The sequence below is a fragment of the Taeniopygia guttata genome, chromosome 3, assembly GCF_048771995.1.
Source record: "Taeniopygia guttata chromosome 3, bTaeGut7.mat, whole genome shotgun sequence".
NCBI classification, from domain to species: domain Eukaryota; kingdom Metazoa; phylum Chordata; class Aves; order Passeriformes; family Estrildidae; genus Taeniopygia; species Taeniopygia guttata.
Genome location: NC_133027.1, coordinates 13,288,150 through 13,297,767, shown reverse-complemented (window position 1 = coordinate 13,297,767; position 9,618 = coordinate 13,288,150). Strand labels below are relative to the sequence as shown.

General features: G+C 39.2%; 1 long non-coding RNA gene across 1 annotated transcript; it reads left to right on the top strand.

The window, feature by feature from the left end:
• Positions 1-1,012: 1,012 nt before the first annotated feature.
• LOC116808155 (uncharacterized) lies at positions 1,013-7,674 on the top strand. Its single transcript, XR_012054834.1, has 3 exons — positions 1,013-1,229; positions 4,117-4,535; positions 6,830-7,674. It is a non-coding gene; the product is annotated as an uncharacterized lncRNA (long non-coding RNA).
• The last annotated feature ends 1,944 nt before the right edge of the window (positions 7,675-9,618 follow it).

Sequence of the window (9,618 nt, the reverse complement as noted above, 5' to 3'; positions counted from 1 at the left end):
CCTGGAATACATGGGTGGTAGGTTGGCTTGGAATCAGTAGCAGCTGTCCAGGCCAGTATCCCTTGAGTGGGAGGTGGCTGATGGTCCCAGAAATTTCCCCCTCCTCTACCCAGTGCTGTTGTCAGGGTGCTTTTCCTCCCCTGAGGGAGCTACTAAGTACAGGACTCCAGCATACCTTTTCTAATACCTGTGGGCACCTATCTCTGGACATGCTCCTCAGACAGGGTGTATACAAGTCTGGAAGAAAAGTACAATTAGAGAAAACTTAAGGGAAACCTTCTAGGACTTGTTATTTCCCTCACCAGTTCACAGACATTAGTCTCCAGGTAGAGGTGGGGCAGGGTTCCACATCATCTTGTCATCCAGCCATCAACCTCTCATCATTAAAAGGCTACTAGTGTTTCATCTGAGATGTTCTCGTTCCAGTTCCATGCCATAAGCTCTTCATTTCTCAAACAGATTATTGAGCAGAAACCTCCTGAAGGCAGCTTTTCTCCTGGTGGTTGCCTGTTATTCATAAGCATTTGCATTAGTGATGCTGCATTTTGTTTCACAGGCAATTACATCTGATAGATTCTGACTTCTTCAGAGACTTTCCTTTCCCATTATTTACCTATACTGAATCCATCTTCCCCACCATTCCCAGTCTCAGGTTTCCTAGAAGTCTGTACCCTCCAATACAGGTATCAAAGCTAGATGCAAACCAAGGTTGCTGAAGACTTCAGATTTGAAGGAGCACTGAAATACCCTTTTATTTGCCTTGCGAGAAGTTGTTCCTATTCAGAGAGAATTTAAATGGTAGTTTGAAACATCTGGGGTTTATATTTAAAAATACAGCAATGCTGTGTACTTTTGAAAAGCTTTAGACATTTGTTGGCCTTGTGAGATAGGCTTATGTGCACAAACATTTATTAGTAGGGTGTTTAGATGGTGGCTCTCATCAATTCTATAAAGGTTGGTTGCAAGAAAAAATAGAAACTAAGCGAGATAGAAAGATAAAACCAAAACTCTCCCCAGTGACCATCTGGGAAGAGAAGTAATTATCCTTCTCAAAAAGCATCTTCCATTGGCTGCTCTCCAGCACACAGGCAAACCCATCCACCCTTTTCCATAGAACTCTATAATCTTCATCAGGATCCACTCAACCCTCCTACTGGTGTTTGTTTCTGTTGCTGTTACTGCTGTTACTTTCTCGTGGGGCTGCTGCTGCAGACTACATCAATGAAAAGGTATGTACTTGTTTATTATTGGGTCCCCATAGCATAACTCAAATGCTGCAACCAAAGGACAGGGAAAGGTCAGAGAAAATAATTATTTCATTCTGGGAGAAATTTGTTTCTCAAGAGAGCCGACCATAACAATGCTGTCAGGGTTGAGAGGAATAAGGCCTTGAGAATATTAACATGAGAATAACATCATGAGAGCAACAAGGGACAATCTCTGCCACAGAAGCTGGCTAAAACACTGCAGGGCTTCAAGGCAAAGGCAGGTAAAAGAACTGCAGCTATAAGTGCCCTGGAATTATAAAGGTGAAGGCATCTAAGGCACTGAGCAGCACTTCTGGGCTTGAAAGGTGGTATGTTGTTCATTCCCCTCTATGGCTTCACTCTTTACACTTGCTCTGATAAGTGACTTCAGTCTCTCTTCCTCACCTCCTCTGTCTGCTGTTCTCCCTCTCCTTCTGTTTCAATATTTCTGATGATTCTTTTAAGTGCACTGTCTCCCATGACTAGCATACATGCATGCCCTGCAGCCAAAATCCAAGTACTTCTGCTATGCATGGATGAGTACTTGCTGCCTTACCTTTACTGGACACTGTAATACAGAAATATTTCACCTCTGGTGACAAAAACCTCCTTTTTTGCCTTCCTCTGAGCAGCAAAATCTATTTTTCCAACCTATTAAATAAAACACATCTACCAGCTTTGAAGCCACCTGGCAGAACAGTCCCTGTTCTGTCTTAATGGCCTATTTAGTGATAATGAGATACTGAGATATCAAATGCCACAATACCCTGTCATTACCCATCATCGTGTTTATCCTTACAGTAACTGTGATATTTAATAAATTGTTTATGTAACATTAATATTCTGGTAATTTCCTAGAAGTTTTCTACTCTAGTGGTCTACATTAAGTTTCTTTATCATTAGAGATATTATAAAAATATGTACCTATGTTAGTTCCTTCTTCTATAGCATTTGACACTGTCCTGCATGAAATCCTTGTCTCTAAACTGGAGGGACAGGGATGTGATAAATTAACTACTTGGTGGGTAAAGAATTGTCTGGAACTGGATGTATTCAAAGACTGAGGTCAATGGCTTGATGTCCAATAGGACACCAATGACAAATGGGATTCCTCAGAGGTTGTTATTGGGACAGGTGCTGTTTAATATCTTTGTCAGCTACAGGGACAGTGGGATTCAGTGCAGCCTCAGCCAGTTTGCCAATGACACCGGGCTGTGTGGGGTGATCAGAACGCTGGAGGGAAGTGATGCCATCCAGAGGGGCCCTGACAGGCTTGAGAACAGGGCCCGTGCAAATGTTCTGGACTTCAACAAGGCCAATGCAAGGTTCTGCATCTGGTTTGAGGCAATCCCAAGCTCAGAGAAAGGTTAGGCAGAAAATGGACTGGGAGTAGGCCTGGGCAGAGGGACTTGAGCATGTTGGTGGATGAGCAGCTCAACATGACCCAGCCATGTGCCCTTGCAGCCCAGAAAGCCAAACGTGTCCGGGGCTGCATCCAAAGCTCTGTGGGCAGCAGGCGAGGGAGGGGATTCTACCCCTCTGCTCTGCCCCAGTGAGAGCCCATCTGCAGTGCTGCACCCAGCCCTGGGTCCCCAGCACAAGAAACCTATTGGATACAAGTCTAGAAGAGACCACAAAGATGATCAGAGGATGGAACGCCTCTGCTGTAGGGCTCCTCTCTCTGTAGAGAGTCTGAGAGTATTAGAAGTGTTCAGCCTGATGAAAAGAAGGTTCTGGGGAGCTCTTACCACACAGTCCAGTACTGAAAGGTGCTACAAGAGAGCCGGGGAGGGAGCTTTTACAAGGAATGTAGTGATAGGACAAGGGGGAATGGTTTTAAACTGAAAGAAAGCAGGTTTATATTGAAGAGGATATGTTTACATTGACTATTAGGAATGAATTCTTCACTATGAGAGTGTTCCAGACCTGAAGACCCAGGAAATAATATGTTCCTTTAGCATGTGGATTTTGGTGATAAGGGAGGCAGGAGTTCTCCAACATATAAATCTGAAACATCTTAGAAATAGGGTTCTGCAAAAAAACTTGAAATAGCTGTCTCAAGAAGCTGGAAGCAACAATTTTATTGCTAGCAGTTATTATGTACTATTTATGGTAAGCAGCTTTTTAAGGACTGAAGTGCAGATTGTGGTCTGTTTGCTATCCCTAATAAAGCCAAATATAGGAAAAGATAGTCCATAAGGACACAGATTTTAAAAACAAAATAAAAAGACCAACAACATATCAGGTGTGATGGAGAAAAAGAAATAACTCTGTAGTTAGTGCTTTAGCTTGTGAAAAATGTGCAAACAAATGCCAGGAGGAAGAAATTGGATAGCACAATAAAGAAGATTAAAGGTTCTGGGGGAAAAATCAAGTAAGTGGAGCATGAAAACACAATACTGGTAATTAATACAAGTAGGCACAGGTGAAAAAAAGCTTACAGGGGAAAAGAATACATAAGTCACTCAAGCTGTGCAGAGCCAGAGTGCAAATGAAAATTTCATAGCTAACACAAGGAAAGGAAAAATCAAACTGTGGCTGGAGGAACTCGAGAAGTGCATTGACAGCACAACTGCGAGTAGGCAGATCTAAAAGACGGATATATCTTCCTTTCTCTGGGAGGTCATGCAAGGACACTGCAAAGAAAATGGAAAACAACAAAATCTTTAAGAAAATATAGAAAGAAACACAAAACCACTGAGAACACAGCCTATTGATCATAAATTTCTAGAAACCATGGAGCCTATACAAAAAATCATATTGAAGATAAAATTGGACTGTTCTGAAAACAACCAGATTACATCTTACTAAAAAGCTCAGAATTTCCTTTTTTTTTTCACTCTCTCTTTTTTTTTTTTTTTTTCTGCAGGCAGAAGGCTCCTTCTCATCTAAACAGCAAATGAAGTCATTTTGCTCTTCCCACTTTTTAAAAAATGGTTGGGCAAGAAAGGCAAAACAGCATTACTCACAGGAGATATTATTTCTGCAATAATGTAGGGAAATCAGCTTTTTCTTATGAATCTAAGTCAACCAAGGAAAATGTCAAAATTTACCTGTGATTTTGGCAGGCATTTCTGAATACTAACTGTGTGGAATTGTTCTGTGTTTTCCCCTTTTGAAAAGGTCTTCTCTTCAGCATTTAACCAAATGAGGAGAGGAATCAGATTTATTTATGGAACTCCCAGTGGCTCCTATTTTTTTTTAATCATTATTACATCTTAAATAGCTGCTGTGTGTATTAGCCTCTATCTTTTTCTGTCTCTTAAGAAGCACTTTATTTACAATAAGGTAAGCCCAAGAATCACTTGATTTTAAAGAAAATGCTTAATATATTGTGATACTTATTGATGTAGGATATCCGTGTGTAAATACTTGTACATTAACTGAATCAATGTGGCTACAGGAAATGCCTCAAAGCATTTATTCAGTCTGTGCAGTGAAGCACATGAGGAAATGGAATTTTAATGACAAATTGTTTTAAACAGCAAATAGAGGAAACCCAAACTGTCATTTCAGTAGACCTTCATGTGAAAAAAATACTATAGTGATGCATGGGAAGGCTGCTGCACAATTCCCATCTGATACACATATTTGCTGAGATGCTGTTGACTTAATATGACACTTGGCAGAAAAACAGCAAAATATTTAAATGATCATCTAAGTACTTTCAAGGAATTTAGGTAGAAGAAAATAAATAGAATAAAGTATGTTCATAAACTGAATTGTATCACATAGTAATGTTGTGTGTATTTAATTTCAATCTACTGTTTTTGACACTGAAATTGATAATCAGATTTTGAAAATAAAATAGTGCCTTCATTGAATATATTAAGATCAATATTGCAGCCATTGTTAAGGTTTATTTTCAGGAGAAATGCAAAATAAGCATCTACTTGCCACCTGTGCAGTGCACCTACTCTGACATTTTGGTGTAAGAGTTTAATTTCTAATTACATGGGCTGTGCTCAGCTTGGATGAGAGCACAGCAGAACGAAGTAAGGTGACATCACAATCAATTTAAATTCTATAAGTTAATTAAAGCCTTGAGCTCCCATGTGCATGCCAGGCAAAGAACATGAGAGCAAAATTTGTGAGAGCTATGCTGGATCTCTGCTGCAGTCTGGGACACAACTGAAAAAGGTTTTTCAGATAGGAAAACACAGCAGACACATCACATCCTTGTACCTTTACAGGAACACTTAGAAAGGAGGTTCATTACACCAGAAAGGGGAGCTGTGAGATTTGGTTTATGTCATTATACTGCCATGATATAAACCAGCTGTGAGGGAGTCTGTTTGAAAGCAGTATTTAAGATCAGAAAAGCTGATTGGCGTGCATGCAGCACCGAACATGGAGACCACAGTGCATATCAGATGCTGTAGCAGAGCAGCAAGATGATTCTAGCTCAGTTTTATTGTTTTCAGATCTATAAGTTTCATTTCTAGACCAGCAAATTTTCTTTTTTGTAAACCACAGAATTTTCTTTTTAAGGTTTCTTAAGCTATTTCTTTCATCTGTAGCAAAGTATGCATTTTATTAATTTTGACATGTTTAATCAGTCACACAGCTCTGACTAACTACCCTTTGTTGAGTAATTTTTACATTACTAATCTCTCCATTAATTTTCCTGGGTGATTGGAAGGTGTAATGAAAAATTGTACAGAGGGCTGCCCTATTACTAGTTCAGCATGTTGCCGTATTCAAATCCTATAAAGCTAGGAAACACTTCTTCCAGAGCTTTAGAGAAGTGTCTATTTATATTCTAAGTATATAATATGTTCTATTTGAAGTTCTATTTATATTTTTGTATAACTCCTATCACTGGGGCATCTGACTACTTCTCAGGCCCCTATTATATGATACAGCTACCTTATTTTATTGGAATGCTCTTAGATAATTTTTCAGCTTGGAAGAAATGGAAGAATGTTATTTTGGGGTTATTTGAAACTGCCTGTGTTTATTTTTAGCTGGAGAGGTGCCTCTTGCACAGGGAAAATGATACTTTGAAGCAATTCTTCATTCCATCAAGAGCTTATTGTGTAACTAACTGCAGACCATTACAAAACTCAGGGCCTAAATAAATACCTGCTCTACAGACTGGGGCTGAGTTTTGCCATCTCCTGAAACCAATCCATTATGAAAGATTGAACTGTTCGTAGCTGTGGAGAAATATTAGGTCTTCACTGACAGAAGCCATGGGAATCTTGAGAGAAAATACATTACTAGTCATGTTCTAAAGAGGTCAGAAGTAAGAACTGTTAGTTGGAGACACAATAACAGATCATCTCTTTGAGAAAATGAAGGGAGATGTATTAATAGATACACTCTAAAAAGAAGGTGAAATATAATGTTTACATTATTCATTAGCAGTAAAAATATGAGAAAATTTGGCAAATTTTAGTTTTTTGTTTAAAAGCTATTCATAAAATAAATGTGCTTCTACATTTGTATTATCACATATCTGTTTTACTCAGAAATTTTATGGTGTTCTGTCTCAGAAATTTGACTGAGAATACTTTCATTTATGAAGTATTTATAAGCAACACCCCAAGGTTTAACACTGCATGGCTCTTTCCACACAGATGTCACTCTGGCTGATGCTTCTGTGGAGTTTACAATTCAATAGTTCTGTCTCTGTGTCTCTCTGCCAGACAAAAACTGCAAAAATTATGGAAATATGAGCTTTTATGATGCATTTCTAAATTAGTGAAGAAACAGCAGACTTACAGAAAATAATCATCAATAAAGAAAGTTTCCAGAAATAAAACTTATTTTGTTTATGTTAATTTATTTTGCCTTGAGCAAAACAGTTCCGCAAATCAATTTCACCACCAGTAACAGACACAATCATCAATAAGCTAAATACCAGAATTTGTAAGTATAAATGATCTGATCTGGAATAAGTGAAGAAATATGTCGATGTGTTCCAAGAATGCAATGATTCCTTGTAGAGTTGAAAAGGTACCAAAAACCCTCCCTGGCACTGCCGAATCTACTATTAGCATCCAAATCTTGAAAAGGAAGTGTTGGAAGACATTTTTAAACACTGTCCCTATCCCATATAGGCATTGTGTCAGAGTCATTTATAGCCATTGTCATAAAACATAAAAGCGAGTCACAGATGTTATTGAGCACCCTTTCCCAAATTCCAGGGCTGCCCTCTCTTCTGAACCAGCTGTTGAAGCCAGGCCAGCAGATGGGAACAGATCCATGAGGAGTGATGGCAGCACTGCCATTGCCAGGGTCAATCTGCTCAGAACAGGTCTTACTGACCCTGGTTGCTTTTGCCCGTTTGGTCAGGGAGGAGTTTTAAAAACTGAAATGATGCCCCCTAAGAATTACTAAAGTCACAAGTGAGATACAGTATTTTCCTCTTGTTCCACCCACTGCCCAAAGTAAAAGGAATGACATCCCCTCCCTGGTATGTGCCATGCACACCCACAGTTACATTTCATCACACCTTGAGCAGAAAGACTTCATCATACAGAAGTCAAGCACCAGTAGATTTTTAGTTTGCTTTGTCCCAGGGCTGCCACAAACCACAAGTTTTTTTGTAAAACCCTGCAACACACTTGTAAGTAGAAATACTGTCCTTCACTTGCAAACAGTCAGAGCTCTTGGTGGTCACTGCTCTGAGCTTGATATTTTTAGAGTCTCAAATGTCGTTGATACAGATGACTTTGAAAAAAACCTTCACCAAAACTATAGTTATGTTTCTACAATCCAGAAAACAGTTGCCAATAGTGTAATGCTCCATAAGACATAAGGCCAGGTGGATAAAAGCACTTCCTTCCTGTCCTCTCAAAGCAGAGCAGCAAAGGCAGATAGAGCTTGGAAAAGAGAAGCTGAAACAACAAAGGCAGTTCCAAGCACTCACAGCACTGATGGTCCCAGGAAGGCTTTCAGACAGATTTCCTTCAGGATCCCCGTGAAAATGGCCTGAAGGGTGCTGCTGCCTGAGCCTCTTCTCTGCTTTTCTACTCAGGGTCAGTCAGATGTTGAGAACAGTCTTTTCCTATATATAAGTGCAATTTGTTGCTGTAGTCCTAAACTGTAGATAGATGCACATTGAACATATACTATTCTGTAGCAAATACCATAAGCACTCCTGCCTCCTCTTGCCTGATGAATTCTGGCTCTTTAGAAAACAAATTATCTTTGAACTCTTCTGGAGACTGGAGAAAACGCTTGTGCTTGGAACAAAAGATACTTTCCCATCACAGCAAAGACACAAATAAATAACTGCAGCTTGGTTTTCCTCCCCCAGACACCAGCTTAGAAAAGAAGAGATCTGTTTTTCTTCAGCATAAAAAGCAAATCCATAAATAACCTATTGAAAGGGATATCTCTTCCTTTAATGTTGAAAAATGGTTCATAGGTATATATCAAATCTAGTTTTATTGTCTTTCTCCCATCTTCTTTTTTATCCTTGTTAAAGGGAGTTCACTTAAAAAGAGTGGAAAAAAGTAATAAAGTGAGTGGCAATTCCAGTGTTATTAGGAATCCTGTCAGTCCCAATCCAGAAGGAGGTGATAGAATTTGGGTCACTTCTTTTCTTTTTAAATTCTATTTAAAAAGTCAAAGCACATGAGTGCAAAGGCTTAACAGGGCATAAAGCTATAGCTTACAAAACCTTCCTAGAGATTTTCTTCTGATATTTGCTGTTAAACTGTTAAGTTACATAGTAACAATGTAAACTTTGTACTGTTTTTGCACGAGAAATGCCCAGGAGGAAAAGCCTTTTTGGCAGAGGTACTGCAACTAAACTTGTTCAGCCTAACATAGGTAGATTTGTCTTAGTTTTTATGCTGTAAGAAAACAATTTTGTCAAGTGGCCTATAAATATGTAGAAAGAATAAGTCCTGGAAGAAAAAGTACCACCACAAAAATTCCTAGTTTTAATTTCCTACCTAAAAGCCTGAAAGATCTGTGTTTTTCCATATTTTTCATTTTCTTTTATCACTTCTAACACATGGGATAAGTAGCAAGATCTCACTGTTCTTCCCAGAAGAGCAGTTCTATTGAGGGAAAAAAAAAAAAAAAAGTCTCATGAAAAAAGCTTTGGTCTTTGTTCACATTTTTATGCTTCACAGGGCTCCACAGTTTGCATGCTGTCAGCAGTGAATTCCTCTCACCCTCTTTGCTAGCAGCCTCATGGAATTCAGGGAATGACTGAAAGTTTTGAACTTGATGGGATGGAGAGAGCTGATAAGAACAGAGCCCTCAGTTCCTCCAGAACCACTGACCAAGCCTTTTTTTCTTCTCAAGCCTCTCTTCCACAAAGCTTTTGTCAATCTGTTTTTTAAATTTGTTTCAGAGCTCTGTTCGTGTCTGAAGTCCAGCTCTCAGACTGCAGGTCTGCAAGCAGGAG